Here is a 14,164-nt window from a genome sequence, read left to right on the forward strand (position 1 = left end):
GGCAGGGTCCATATCAGTTTTCCAGGTCAATTTCAGGGTGTCATGCATCACAATGGCTCCTCTCAAAAATCTGACTGAACTTGAAACCCCATTGAGAAAGTACATCTCATCCCCATAACATGGGAGGAGGTAAAACAAACAGGTTTACAGAAGTTATGTGGCCTTCTGGTCGCATCACCTGAATTAGATGGTGACTTTGATAACTGCGACTACTTCCCCCAGTCCCAGTGAGGGTCTCTATGAGGGCCCATGTGGTAGGCCATTTAGCTTGAGAGATAACAGTCACATCAGCTCCAGTATCTAAAATGCTGGTGAGTGTTATCTGTTATCCCCATAATGACAGGGTACATTTACGGGTAGGGCATTTATCAGAAATTGTTTGTACCCATATTTGTGGGGTTCCTGTAGAGCCAAATGCTCCCAGCCTTCTTTTGCATTTTTCTACAGGGGAAGGTAAAATACATGGGAAAGGAATCAATTAGAGGATAGGGGTCCTTTGAGGGACAGTACAAGGTGGAAAAGGGGTCCAAGCCATAATCTTAATTTCATCATTAGAGTCTGAGTCTATGACCCTGGGGAGAGCAAAAAGTCCTGAAAGGGTATTTGAAGATCTCCCCAACAGTAAAGCACTTTTCTGCGGCCTTGGTGGTCCAAAAATTCCAGTAGGGAGTAAATGAACAGAAGAATCAAGCAATGTGACTGTGACAGAAGTTGTCTGGTCCAATCTGGTGCTGGCTGTGGTTGCTGGGTGAAGACTTGAGGAGACCCTCCACTGAGGGTCTGTGGTGGTGGCTGAGGCATTTGTGTCTGCATGCATCGCCATCCTGCGCTCCAGTTCCTGTTTCCCTGGATCAGGCGACCTTCAGACTCATACTTGGAGCGACATTGGTTAGTTAAGTGACAGCCTTTACGGGACCGTGAGCACTCAGCAGGGGCTTTAAGCTTAGTTTCTTTCCGTTAGCAATTGTGGCTTAATTGAGTGAGTCTGAGAAAATTCTTAAGTTTTTCTTATCCCAGCCTTTTTTCCTTTTTTTTGATAGATGGATTTTTCTCCTCTTATTAATCTGAAGGAAATTTCTTATATACATGACAATACATCCACCAAGAATAAATTCCAGCATATGTACCTGAGTAAGACCACTAAATAACTAAAATGCTTGATGTTATTACAGGTAATAGGGACAAAGAGCAACTGTCTTTAAAGGAAAAGCAGCTACTGTCTTTATTAATTACATTTCAGCAAATACTTAAAGGAGAATGACAGAAGAAGAAAATTAATGAGGATATGGTGCAAATGGGACACTGTGAAAAGTTTTATAGCAATTCATGGGAGCTGTGCTAATACTTATAATTTCCAGGCCACATTCATCCAATGATGTGCTGTAGTAAACTGCTGTTTCACTGAGCTCATTCATATTGAGGCAATCTGGTAATATTGCTGAAACTGTCAGTTTTCATTTCAGATACTTATAAATTTTGAATAGGCCTTGAGTAAAGTGAGTTGTTTTTTTTAACATGTCCAATGGCTGTAAGAATGGAAGGCAACAATTAAGTGATTTTGAATATTGAGTGAAGCCACAGTTTCACACATTAGTTGGGTTTTATTGCCATCTGGTGGCTATTTTTTGTATTTCAGACAGTGCAGATACGTTCTCATTTTGTGTACTAGCATTCATATGATTTCAAAAAGATGGCATAAAATCAGCAGCTGTATAAAAAGTATTGAGTACATTTAAAAATATTCTGATATTACCTATATAAAATGGTCTATTAAAAATATCCTCTATTAACATGTAGGATTTAGGTGCTATGAGATAAGGACACAAATAAACAAAGGCAGCCTAAAAGTCCTGTCCATAGTCATCAAAATACAAAGTGCAGCTTCGGATATTTACAATTCTCTAGAATTGTAGCATAAGAGCCAAAAGTAATTTTCAGTGATCATAAAGTGAAAGAGGGTAATTGAAATCTTGACATGCTCTTTGAACTAGTTCTTTTCTATATGAGGATACTGGACCTGGTTAATGGTTGTATTGATGGTGTTAAAGGGCTTGTGGAAATTTAATGAATCTATGATTATATACGTACATTATTCCTAAAACTCAACTGGTGTTTCTAATTCAACATGTTTGTTTGCTAGCCTGTCTCCTGCACTTAAGTGCTAGTAAGAGATGCTATTTTTTAAATCTCATTGATATATTTGTTTCTTTTACTATGTCTATTACTTTTATACATGGTGGTATTTCCATCAAAAGTGTAAGTTTCAGTGTAACTAAAGGTATCACCTTGAGATTTCAGTTTCATTCTTCATAGGCAGAAATAAGTAACTCATATGTAATATTTGTGATTTTTTCGTGGCTTGTTAAATGTAATAATTGACAGCTTATTTGTAGTCCACCTTATTTACTCTATGTGTTTATCAGGGAAAATCCTTCAGGAAAATGTTTAAATCATCATCATGATAAAGTTTTATGCAAGTATATTTTAGAGAGTGGAAGGAAAAGAAGTCTCAGTGAAAACCCAGAAAACAATTGTACCCATTTCTATTGACAGAAACTTTTGGATGAAATTTTAACATGATCCTTGATTCAACAGAAAAAGTAAGCATCCTGACAGTAGGAAGATAAGAAAAGGGGAAGACCCTTCTCAAAGTGACAAATCTAAAAGTATGTTTACAAATTTATATGTTATTTTGATTCCCTATGCCTGCCCCATGACATGCATCTATGTTTGGACAGTAGGAAATAAATAAAGGTAATTTCCTCTTCAGTTATAGGGCTGATGCCATGTCTACCATTCTTGCTGTGCTCTTGCTTTGGCTTGTGATATATTTTTTGTTGAGTTTTTCAAATCTCCCAGCTCTGGCGCTGAGGTTATTGTCTGCCAGGTTTTCCTTTGTGCAAACTTCCATCTTTATTTCTGCTGCTGTCTGAACTGTTTGGTACCATGAGCATCAGTAGCTGTAGTCTTTTGGTTTTGTCTTCTTGACTGTCATCCATCTTCAGTCTATACTGGAACAAAAGCAGCCTGCTGCTTCCATCCCAACCTTGATGAGAGTTTCATGTAGAAGCAGCAGCCTGTCGTGTTTATCTCTACTTTGATAAAAGCTCTCTGTTCTCTTGGGAAAGGTGCATACCAAAGGATTGACTCCAGCCATAAACACCATGTGTGAATGTTTTCTTTTACCTGGAACGCTGGGCTGTGGCATGTTTGAGTGAATGACCGATAAGGGCAGAAACATCTGCTCTGCTGGTGCCTGCTGGTGTGGCTGTTTTGTTTTTAAGAAAGTAGTAAAGATGTAACCTGCTAGAAGAAGCAGTGGTCTCTGTTTTATTTCCAAGCTGATGCATATCTGACGCTGTTATTAAATCAGAACCTTTAAAACCATGTGTCTTGGTGTTTCCTAATCATTTATTACCAGAACAATGGAAGATTTGAAATATTTTCTAACAGGCCTTTTCCTGCTAATTTTTTTAAAGCATACACCTTCCTATTACACAGCAGTGCCAGCAAAATTGCTATCTTCTTCTCTACTATGAATTTCCCTTTATGCACCTCATTCTAGTCATAAAGATGGGGTTAAAGACAGTGTCTGCATTTCTCTAAATGTAGAAAAAATGACTGGTTTGAAGCCCAGCCTTTCACTCCTATGTATTTTACAGAAGGGTCAGTATCTTGTAACCTCCAAGTGCAGTACCTTCAGCACAATCTCAGCTGAGTGGGGAACTTGGTGGCAGCTAGATGTGGGATCATCGCTAGGATTGCCTCTCCCAGCTGGATTCCACTCAACTCTGCCTCCCTCACCATGTCAGAGATTGATTGGCACCTCAGAATTTATTTATATAGCTCATTGTGTATGTTTCATCCTTAAAAAAGATCTCTTTTTATTGCTTAATGAAATGCCTCTGGGCTCCTATTGTTTTTACTTTTGGAGAAAGCAGCAGGGTTATTGGTAATTATGGTCCTTTTGTGTTTATACTAGGGATGGTCCCTTTTTCTGCTAAAAACAAAGAAATATGCAAAATGCCCTTGCATTTCAGCTTTTACCTGGAATGTTCCCTCACCAAAACCAGGAGCAGGACTGAGTACCTGCTATGTCAGGCTCTACATTTCTATGTCCAGGTTCTGCCCACGAGAGGAATGAGTCACTCTAATAACTTGTGGGGGAGAGAATAAAAATATAATTTCTCTCATAAATGATATGAGATAATAAACTGTCAGAGCAGACAGCCCAAAGTACAATCATGACACATTACATAAATATTTGAACTGGTGCCGAAAGTGACACATTAAGTTAATTAGTCCATCACTGGGTATTGGCAGTATAAGTAATTAATTAAATGTTAAAGTATTAATTAATGTGTTGGACCTTAATAAGTGGGTAGTTGTGTATCTCCCAGCTTGAGTCTGTAGACATATGGTAGTCCCATTTACCAGCACAATGGGGGCTAAACCAGTACCCTCTTTCATCATAGTGAAAAGCAAGACTTTCATGCTGCTGTAGCCTTTAATACCTAGAGGTCATGCTGCTCCTCAGCAGAGGAGCCAGCTCCGTCACCATCAGCCAGCTGGTAGAACATCTGCAGGAGCATTAATGCTAGCAGACACATTTTGAACAAAATATAGTAAGACCTTGCTTGCCATTTGAAAGTGAGCTTCTTAGGAGTTTTAGCCAAGGGAACAAACATGGGTATATGGATTAATTCATAATGTTCAGGTTTGGGGGGTTTTTAATTCCTGAAGACTAGGATATACACTGGGATATATAGGAGAGATGATGGATAGATAAATAGATAGAATAAAACCATTTAGGATAATTAGGATAACACTAGAGAGTGTTACCCAAACAATGATGACAGAAGTTATGGGTACTAAAGAGGTTGTAAAGTGCAGCGTGGAATGATCCAGATGCCTGCTTCTCTCTGAGGACCAGAAGAAGCTTCCTGATTCCACCATTCATTCAGGGATTAAAAAACATGGATGTGTACTAAAAACTCAAAGAAGAATTGTAGGCCCAAGGAAGAATTACTGTTCTTGGAAATGGGTGGTAGTGTGAAGTGGAACAAGGGAGTTTGAATATGAGTTTATGTAAACCCCTTCATTGATAGTACTTACAATGTAAGATTGAAGGAAAAAAAAATCCTTAGATAACTGAAGGTGGTATGAAAGAATTTTCCAGTGCCAATCCTGTTAAAGAAAGAGTTTTATTGAGAAAATGTCTTTACTGTAGGTGACAAAACTATCTGCTGCAAGGTATCAGTAAAGAGACCATAGCAGAATTAAAATGGCGTATAATAATTCAACTAATGGTATTTGAGTCCTTGTTTGAAAATAAAATTTATTAAAATACTCAGAGAGACTTGTCAGAACTCAGTACAGCCCTCTGGGTGTCCAGAGTTGCTGGGACTCCTGCTGGGGGGCTTGGAGACCCTGGCACGCAGCCCAGAACACCTGTGGGTTTGATTATGACCTGTGGAGCAAATTACCAGCTTTGTATGAAGACCTGAAAGCCACAGAAGTTTAAGTAGTGTAAGAACAAAATTATCACTGGGTGAAAAAGTAGGTTTTGGGATTTTTAGAATAGGGGTTTTGGGGACAAGATGGAGGGACTTGGGCATGTCCAGCCTTTCTTCTTCTTCTCTACCTCCATCTTCTTCTGTGATGCTGGCACTTTGAGGTTGATTTAGAATAGAAACTCACTGTCTAACATAGGTGGTAGGTATTGGAAAGTAATTGTAAACATTTTATACGTAGTTTGTAGTATAAAGAGATAGCACCACCCCGAGGAGGGTCAGAGTGCCGCTGGCTGTCCTGCTGAGTAGACCTTGGCTGGACAGAAGAAAAATTTTTATAGATAAGATACAATAAACACTCTGAGACCAAAAACTGAAGAACTCTGACTCATTCTTCGAACGTGCGGGCTGAAACAGACACTTTTCACATATCTCAGGGCTGCAATAAACTGCAGCACTCCTGAGAGAGACTGAAGTTCTACAGAGAACAAAGAAGACTCTAAGTCTTGACTTTCCAAAATAGGCAAATATCCAGAATACTGTGGTGTAATGGAAGTCTTCAGATTTACTGAGGAGCATGAAAACCTCATAGTACCTTCCAGTGTCTGAAGGGGGCCTGCTGGGAAGCCAGAGAGAGACTCTTCAATAGGAGCTGTAGGGATAGGACAAGGAGTAATGGGTAAAAATTGAAATAGGGGAGATTTAGGTTAGGTATTAGAAATTTTTGCTGTGGTGGTGGTGGGACCTTGAAAAATGTTGCTCAGGGAGGTTGTCAATGCCCCAAATCTGGAAGTGTTCAAGGCTAGGTTGGATAAGGCTTGGAGCAACCTAGTGAGAGGCCTAGTGAGAGGTGTCCTGGCAGGGGGGATTTGGACTGGATGATCATTAAGGTCCCTTCCTTAATTGCAGATCCTCCCTAATGATCTCATAAACTAAGTCAATGTAAATTTTTTTGTTGTCATCAGAATCCATGAAAATTACCCACATGCACACACAGGTTTTTCAAAGCACATTTTGTCTAATTTCCCTGCAGAAACCCATATGGGGCAAAGGTCTTTCTTGATCTTACTGTGCTACTTTGATTTATTCGGTTTGTTACATTGGATTGCCCTGTAGCTTTGTTACATTGATACTCAGTTCTTTAGAGGCATTTCATAGATGTGCAATTTAGAGAATGAAGATAAACTTCCAAATACTGTTGTCAATGAAAATAGGTGGTTGCCTTTGTGCAACCTCAAAGTGCTTACAGTAGATTTCTCAGTATAGACTCTGTAGGAAAAATACATCAGTATTAAAATGGAGCCCTGTGATATTAAAACAAAATTTTATCAAATTTTCTAGTCTTCTAGCTATGAAAAATGAGCAAGAAATTAGCTTGGCAAAAAAGTTAGCAAATTCTTATAGGTCGTGATATTTCTAGTCAACATTACTTTTTTCATGATAGGGACAGTAAAAGCCCTGGGCAAAACATCAAGCTTACTTGGTGTTTCTTGAACTTTTATGAACCTAAATAATGACTGACAGTGAATCTGTGGGTGTAATTAAACATGTTTGTGAAACACATGTCACATGCATGGAAGACACAATAAAAATGAAAAAGCAAATAACCTGTGGTGGGACTTATACTTGAAGTGAAACAAGTATTTGTAAAGTCCATTGTGTCCTTTGAATGGAAGATACAATATAAAGGAAAAAGCAAATAAAACTGGTCCAGTTTTTGAGCAAACAGTGCATCAAAGCCCAAAGCGCAAAGAAATTTTTAGTTGCCCTCCTAGTCCAATGCTTGCAGGGTTCTGTCCAAACAGTTATTAACTTGCTCTGTACTCTAAAGAGTCAGTAACTCCAATGGACAAAAACATTTTCTGTCCTGCCTGAGGACTTAGTTTTCTGCATGATCTTTATGTAACCATTTCAGGAACTGATTTTTCTCACACTGTGAAAATGGTATCTTCTCGGCCATTCCTTATCAACTTGTCTGGCCAGTTCTTTCTTCTTCTGTTGAATCTTCAGCCAAATGATTCAGTAAACATTTCTTGCATTCTTTTGATTTTGTACTCATCTCTATTGTGATGATATGGGATCATTGTCTAATTTTTCTAAAATGAGTTTATAAAAACATGAAAAATATTACATAGAAGCAAACTGGATTCTGCCTTAAATGGTTAAGGTTGTCCCTCACTTCATGATAAGGATTATTTTGTGATGAAATGCGCCCAAATAAATTTTAATTTATTATGTAATTATATATCGGAGTAGGTCTTTAGTAAAAATCATGTCTGTATTTTTACTGTAATTAAGAATACCCTACTTATTTAAAACTAGTGTACCTTAGTAATATTCTACTCTGAAGCTGATGACATCAGTTGCTGATTTTTAAATGCTATGCCTCAAAAAAGCTAATTCCTCAGGAGCAGCTTAACTTGTACAAGTGTGAAGGAAAAAGGAAATTTGTAGGCATATATATTTTAATATATGCAAAGCCTTCTTGCCCCATATTTGGCATTTGTCAGTAGCAGCAGTTAGGTAGCTAGTACCACAAAGCTCTGGGTGAATCCTTCAGAAAATGTGTAATAGTAGTGCTGCTATTTGCATATCAGTAATAATAAGCTTGGAGTATGAATCATTTAGTTAAAACTTTTTCAGATTCTTTCCTATACATGCTGTTCTCATTTGTTTAGCCACTTCTGATGTGTTATTGTATACTCATTTACTTTTTATATTTCATGATTTGTAAGCATTTATTTTATTTTGGTTTCAGACACTCTTCCTACGGTTATCCCTTCAGTTTAAATGTGTTCTCAGGCTGCACTGTTATGGAGCCTTATCTGAAGGAAATCCCTGATGATTCCTGTGAGGCAGAGGAATAGGTTGCTTTTCTAAGCAAATGCTTTCTGAACAAGTCCAATTTGCTACAGCTTTTTATGGCACACCTGAGTTTCAACAATAACTGGGTTTTTTTTGAAGTTCTCTTCATGTCTCCACAATTTATTTACTAGGTATCAGCTAAAAAATTGAGATATATTGAGTGCATTCATTTTTTTATTGCTGTCTAGGTTCAATAAAAGACAGTGTTTGTAACAGAAATTGCCACCTGTAAGCCAGATAAAAGATAAGAAACATATTTCAAAAAGGTCTTTGATTAAGGTCTTTTAGCCATTAAGGTCTTTTACCCATTACTCCTTGTCCTAAACTGATATCTTTCATTTCATGAGGAGAAGCCAACAAAAAAGATTTTTAAAGGCCTATAAGAAGTACCATAGAGATTGTGCTGAGTTAGATGGTGTCATAGAAGAGAAAGCATGAAAGGAATTACAGCATCAGTTGCTGCTTTGCTTAATTTAAGCTGTGGATGTCACCTCTATATGCAGGATAATTTTGCATCTCAGAAAGTTAAAAAAGGTTCCTTTTGAATTAATGAAACTCGCAAGCTGCAAGTGTGGTGCAGTAGTTTTTATCTGGAAAGATCTAAAATTCTTCTCCAATAGCAAGACCTTGCTGAGCAGGTCCTTGCACAAGAACTGCAGCTGGGTCCTGAATTTAAAAGTGTTCAGAAGACAGGGAGAAGAGGTACCAGAAATACCTCATTGAGGGATTGAAACTTCAGTACAGCCCATAGCAGTAGCCTTAAATATGCAGAGACGGAAGTGTGTAAGTACACTACAGAAGGCAGGAAAACAGACACTTTTTAATTTCTAGCCACAGTTGTCTCTGTCATGTTATGCTTCTTTCAAGTTAATTAAACAGAAAGCTCATCAGAGAAAGAGGCTGTGATTCATCTTGTATGTATATAGCTTCACACTGCCAGTCCTGGTCTAGTAGCTGAAATGGAAGAAAGTTTACTTCTTGGTGTTGTGTTATTTTTATTTTACAGCTAACAATGTTCAACAATTCTTCCACCTGTCAGTGTGATTTTCCCATGAATGCTGACATGACATGGTTCATGGTTTTTTTTACCCTGTTTTCCTTTTTTTAGGTTGTAGTGTTTTCTACCCACACTGTCCCTTGGGACACATTTCAGTGTCTATGTATTTTTACTGCTATCGTATAGTTTTCTGGTTTTTTCCATTCACTTTTCTCTTTTATTTATTACTGAAATGGGATTTCCTTTGTGGTTTTTTCCTGTGCTGCCACTGTATTTCTGTATTTTTGTTAGCATTACTTTTGTCTTCATCTTTTCCATTTCCTCCTGTCTCAACAATATGGTTTGTCTCTCTGCCCATCCGCTGCTACTCTTCATCTCCACATATGTTGTATCTGGACTAAATCCAAAAGAATTATTGTGATACCCCAGCAATGCAATGTTTAACTTCTTCATGCCTCTACAGGAGACAAAGACCAAGTCTTTGTAAAATCCAGGAGTGTAGAGCAAGCTTCTGTGAAAGATTTGTAACTTCTAAAATTTTGATTTGCCTGCAGCAAAGAATGACTGATATAGAAAGGGATAGGATTTGAGACACAGCAAGCATATTAAAATACATTTTGTATATGTGTTCTGAAATTTGTGTATAAGTTTTGGAAACATGGCAGAGTTCAGTCTTTACATTTGCTCATAATGAGTAGTTTTTCCACCTATTTAATTGCCTTTTTAGAGCACGTGCCACTTGCCTTCACCACAGTACTCTTCACACCAAAGAATGGCAAAAATTGCATCTCTCCTGTTGGGGAAAAAAAAAGGCTCCATTTACCCATTGCTGCGAGAAGTTGTCTTCTGTTCCAGTTTTTTTTTTCATCTGAGTACAATATTCAAGATTTTCGGGGCCAGAGGAGTTTTTACAACCAATAATGTAGGGAAGTAGTTCTGATACCCATTTCTGAGGTAGCAGTATATGAATAAAGGAATCGTTAGCTTAGATTGAGAAGGAGAATGGTTTCTGACATGAGCAGGCAGGGGAGACCATGTTGCAGATTGCATTTATGCGCTTTTTTCTTTTCCCCCAGTCACCACTCTGTGTGTCAGAATTTCAGAAATTTCAAAATATAATCCTAACTCTAGATATTATACACGGACTGTGATACTTACAGAGCCACCTCTGTGCCGGAATCTGATCCAAACATGATGCATCAAGCTTGTGTAACAGAGCTCTGCAATTTTTTTCCCTTTTTTCCTTTGGCAAGAAGCAACCACAGTCAGCTGTTCACAGACCTTTTGTCCATTACCAAGTTAGGTTTGTCATTCTTCACCAAAAATAAAGTGTGCAGTGAACACTGAAAATCAGGAACCATCTGTGTGAAGGTTCAGCAGAGGGCATTCAAATTTTGGAGTTTTGTTTTTCTTTATGTAGAACAGGGCATGTCAGATTGATACCAGACACATGTATGTACTTTCCTCCTCTACAGGATCAGAAAAAAGAGCCAAAGATTTAAATTATTTACAAAGTTGGCAATTCTTTCTTCTCACCTTAAAAATTTGACAGGATGTAGGAATATGCTAGCCAGCTGTATGACAGTCATGCCTCCCATATGTCCAAGACAGGTCCTTTTCAGACCCTCAGAGTTAACTCCCATCCCTTATGCTGAAGGTGACAGTTGATAAACGTGCCAACACAGTTGCTGTTTAAGAGATCTGCTACGAAGACAATTAATTTCTATTAAGCTTTAGAAAAATGTGGGACTCGTGACAACATGCATCATCAATCTGATTTTTTTATTGAGCTGAAAGTAAAATTTTAGATATGTGGCATTTAAAGACTAGGGTATGATGTAAGTGGAATTTCAGTACAGCAGTATATTTTCCTAAGGACTATGTTTTTAAATCTTACAGTACTGTGCTATAAATGACTTTGAAATATTTATGATTTTAAAATAAGAAATTGCTGTCTATTGACTTCAGAGTTACATTGCTGTGTTTCTAGCTGTAATTTAAAACCAAACCAGTTCCTGATAATCTAATGACTACCACTAAGTCTTTAAAGTGTCAAGGCATGTAGAGTTTTCTTTTCTTAATATGCTAACTTAGAGTGCAGCCTCTTTGAGAGGAATCAGAAGTACACATAGGGTCTTACAAAATATATCTTCAATGCAATATTTTTTCATGGCCACAATTTCTAAGGGTATGGTAATACCCCTAAGTGACTTTCTTACAATGTGGTATTCCCTGGAGAGTCTAAATCAATCAGTTTTAAATATCGGTTGTCAATTATCTAGCTAACCTTAGAGAGAGACTTAGATCTGGGCTTTCACCAACTTTTTCTTCTAATCAGCATTAATGTCTAACAGTCCTCTTGATCCTCACAAAAAGAATTTCAATTGTAACCTCATTAACTGTTAGTTCATGATACTAGAAAGGAAAATAAAATCAGAAGATGGTAGCTAAAAATTATGGAGAAAGTAAAACTCTAAAGGAATCAAAATTCTATAAGTATTTTGCAGATCATTTAGTTAACTCTGAAAAAGGAAATTTTTCCTTTATGAAACCAACTAGTGCAACAAAAAGTATTTGAATATTTCACAAGTTCTAGGTAGAAGTAGATCTAGATGATCTGTGGCCTATAGCTGGGCCCTGGCTACTGTTTATCAGACACTGCTGTTTATCAGACACTTGATAGCACCTTCAGGGGGAGAAAGAGGAAATCAGACCAACTGTGGCCACTCAAGCTGCAGCTGAAATGCAGGAACAGCCCATGCCAATAGAACAGGAGGAAAAGGCAGGTCCAGAGATAATTACTGATCCCTGTCCCTGGGTGAGCTGCAGGATGTGCAAGAAGATTTGAGCTGTCAGTCTGACTTGGCTGCTCCAATCCTGCCATATCATTGCCCATGATATGAAACTAGATGGTAATGAGGCTGAGGAGCTGGGATCCCTGTCCCAGGATCTGGCATTGACAAGAGCACTGGGAAGAGGACAGAAGCTCTCAGCCTTTGGAGGTGACTCCAGTCAAGCGTGAGAGAAAGGTTCTCTCTCAGGGATGATTTAGTAGTGCACCCAGGCAGGTGGGGCACCATGGAGAAAGCTCTCCAGTATCTGGGAGAATGAGTGTTCTGGAGGGAGTCTCTAGGGATTCAAATAAGATGCAGTCCCCTGTAGATCTGGATGGGGTCCAGAGTGCACAATCCACGTGGCAGAAGTTTGTATGGAGCACATAATCATCGTACACCAACTCACTGGCATCCATGTCTGTGACAGGAGGAGAACAAAGTGCTCTAGGTGATTACCTAGCAACATCTTTTTTCCTCCTTACTGACCTGCACCTTGTCTGTGGAAAGACTGTCCAAGACTGCGAACAGACTCAAAAACTTCAGCAGATTAGAAAGGAAATGTCCCTTGCCCCTCCAGTGTGGACCAGAGTCTAAACTATTGGGAGCAATAGTACCCTCTGCTCAAGAGAGAGGGTACAAAGCACAAAGTGACCTGTGGCTTTTGCTGTGTGACTCCAGAGAGGATGTAAGGAAGTAGGATGGAAGCCCCACCTCTGTGCTGGCAGCACAGGTACGTGAGTTGAGAGGAAGAACAAACATCAGAGGAAGCTCTTCAAGGATAAATGCAGCTCCAGTTTCCAGTGGGTGAGTCCTCAGACAGAATAGAGGGCTGATGTTTCTTCTGGTCCAATTGAAAGGATCACCAGTTCATATTTACAAGAAATATCAATGAATACCATGACCAGAGCTAAAGAGGCCCTGTCTCCAGCCAGATGGAGGAAAGGAACAATCAAATCTATTGGACTGTGTGGATCCAGTGGCTTGGTACACCAGACTCACAGGAGTGTAAAGCTTTAGTTGACCCCAGAGCACAATTTACCTGATGCCATCAAGATATGTAGGGGCAGGATCCATTTCTATTCCTGGGGTGATAGGGAGAACTGGACAGCTGATTGTACCGGAAGCTGAAGTGACCCTGTCTGGGAATGAATGGCAAACACCCCCACTGTGACTGGCCCAGAGGCCCTGTGCATCCTTGGCAGAGATTACCTCAGGTATTTCAAGTATCCAGAAAGGGCATTGTTGGGCTTTTGGGAGAGCTGCTGTGGAGACAAAGGAAATTAAACAGCTGAATACCTTGCCTGGTCTCTCAGAGGACCCTTCTGCTATGGGACTCTGGGAGAGCTGAAGAATCTGCTGAGGGTTGAAGAACAGCAGGTACCAATCACCACCCCAGCAGTGCACCATTGATAGCACTCATCAGCCAGGACTCTGTGAACCCCAGCCTTGAGTGGGTTCTGGAGAGCCAGGAAGTGGCCAGCAAGGCTCACTCACCCTTTGGTGGCCCTTTATAGCCTGTGTGCAAGTGCAGTGGAGAGTGGAGACAGACAGTGAGCTATCATGATCTGGATGAAGTCACACCATCCCTGAGTGGTGCCATGGTGAACATGTTGGAGCTTCAGTACAAGCTGTACACTCTGTACACATTTTTGTACATTCTGTCATTAGTATTGTTGCTGTTACAGTTTGTTGCCCTATTCCATTGCTGTTTCCAATAAATTGCTCTTATCTCAGCCCATGACCTTTACTGTTTGTCATTCCAATTCTCTTCTCCATCCCACCACAGGAGAAGAGGGAGGGAAGGAGGAAAGGAGGGAAGGAGAGATGGAGGGAAGGAGGTATGGAGAGGAGCAAGTGGCTCATGAACTGGAGTGTTTTATTTGGAGCATTAAATTGAGGAATACCATTCCTAAACCATGATAGACCACTGAACATTGGTTCTGGAATAAAATTAA

Source organism: Agelaius phoeniceus, chromosome Z, assembly GCF_051311805.1.
Source record: "Agelaius phoeniceus isolate bAgePho1 chromosome Z, bAgePho1.hap1, whole genome shotgun sequence".
Lineage (NCBI taxonomy): Eukaryota > Metazoa > Chordata > Aves > Passeriformes > Icteridae > Agelaius > Agelaius phoeniceus.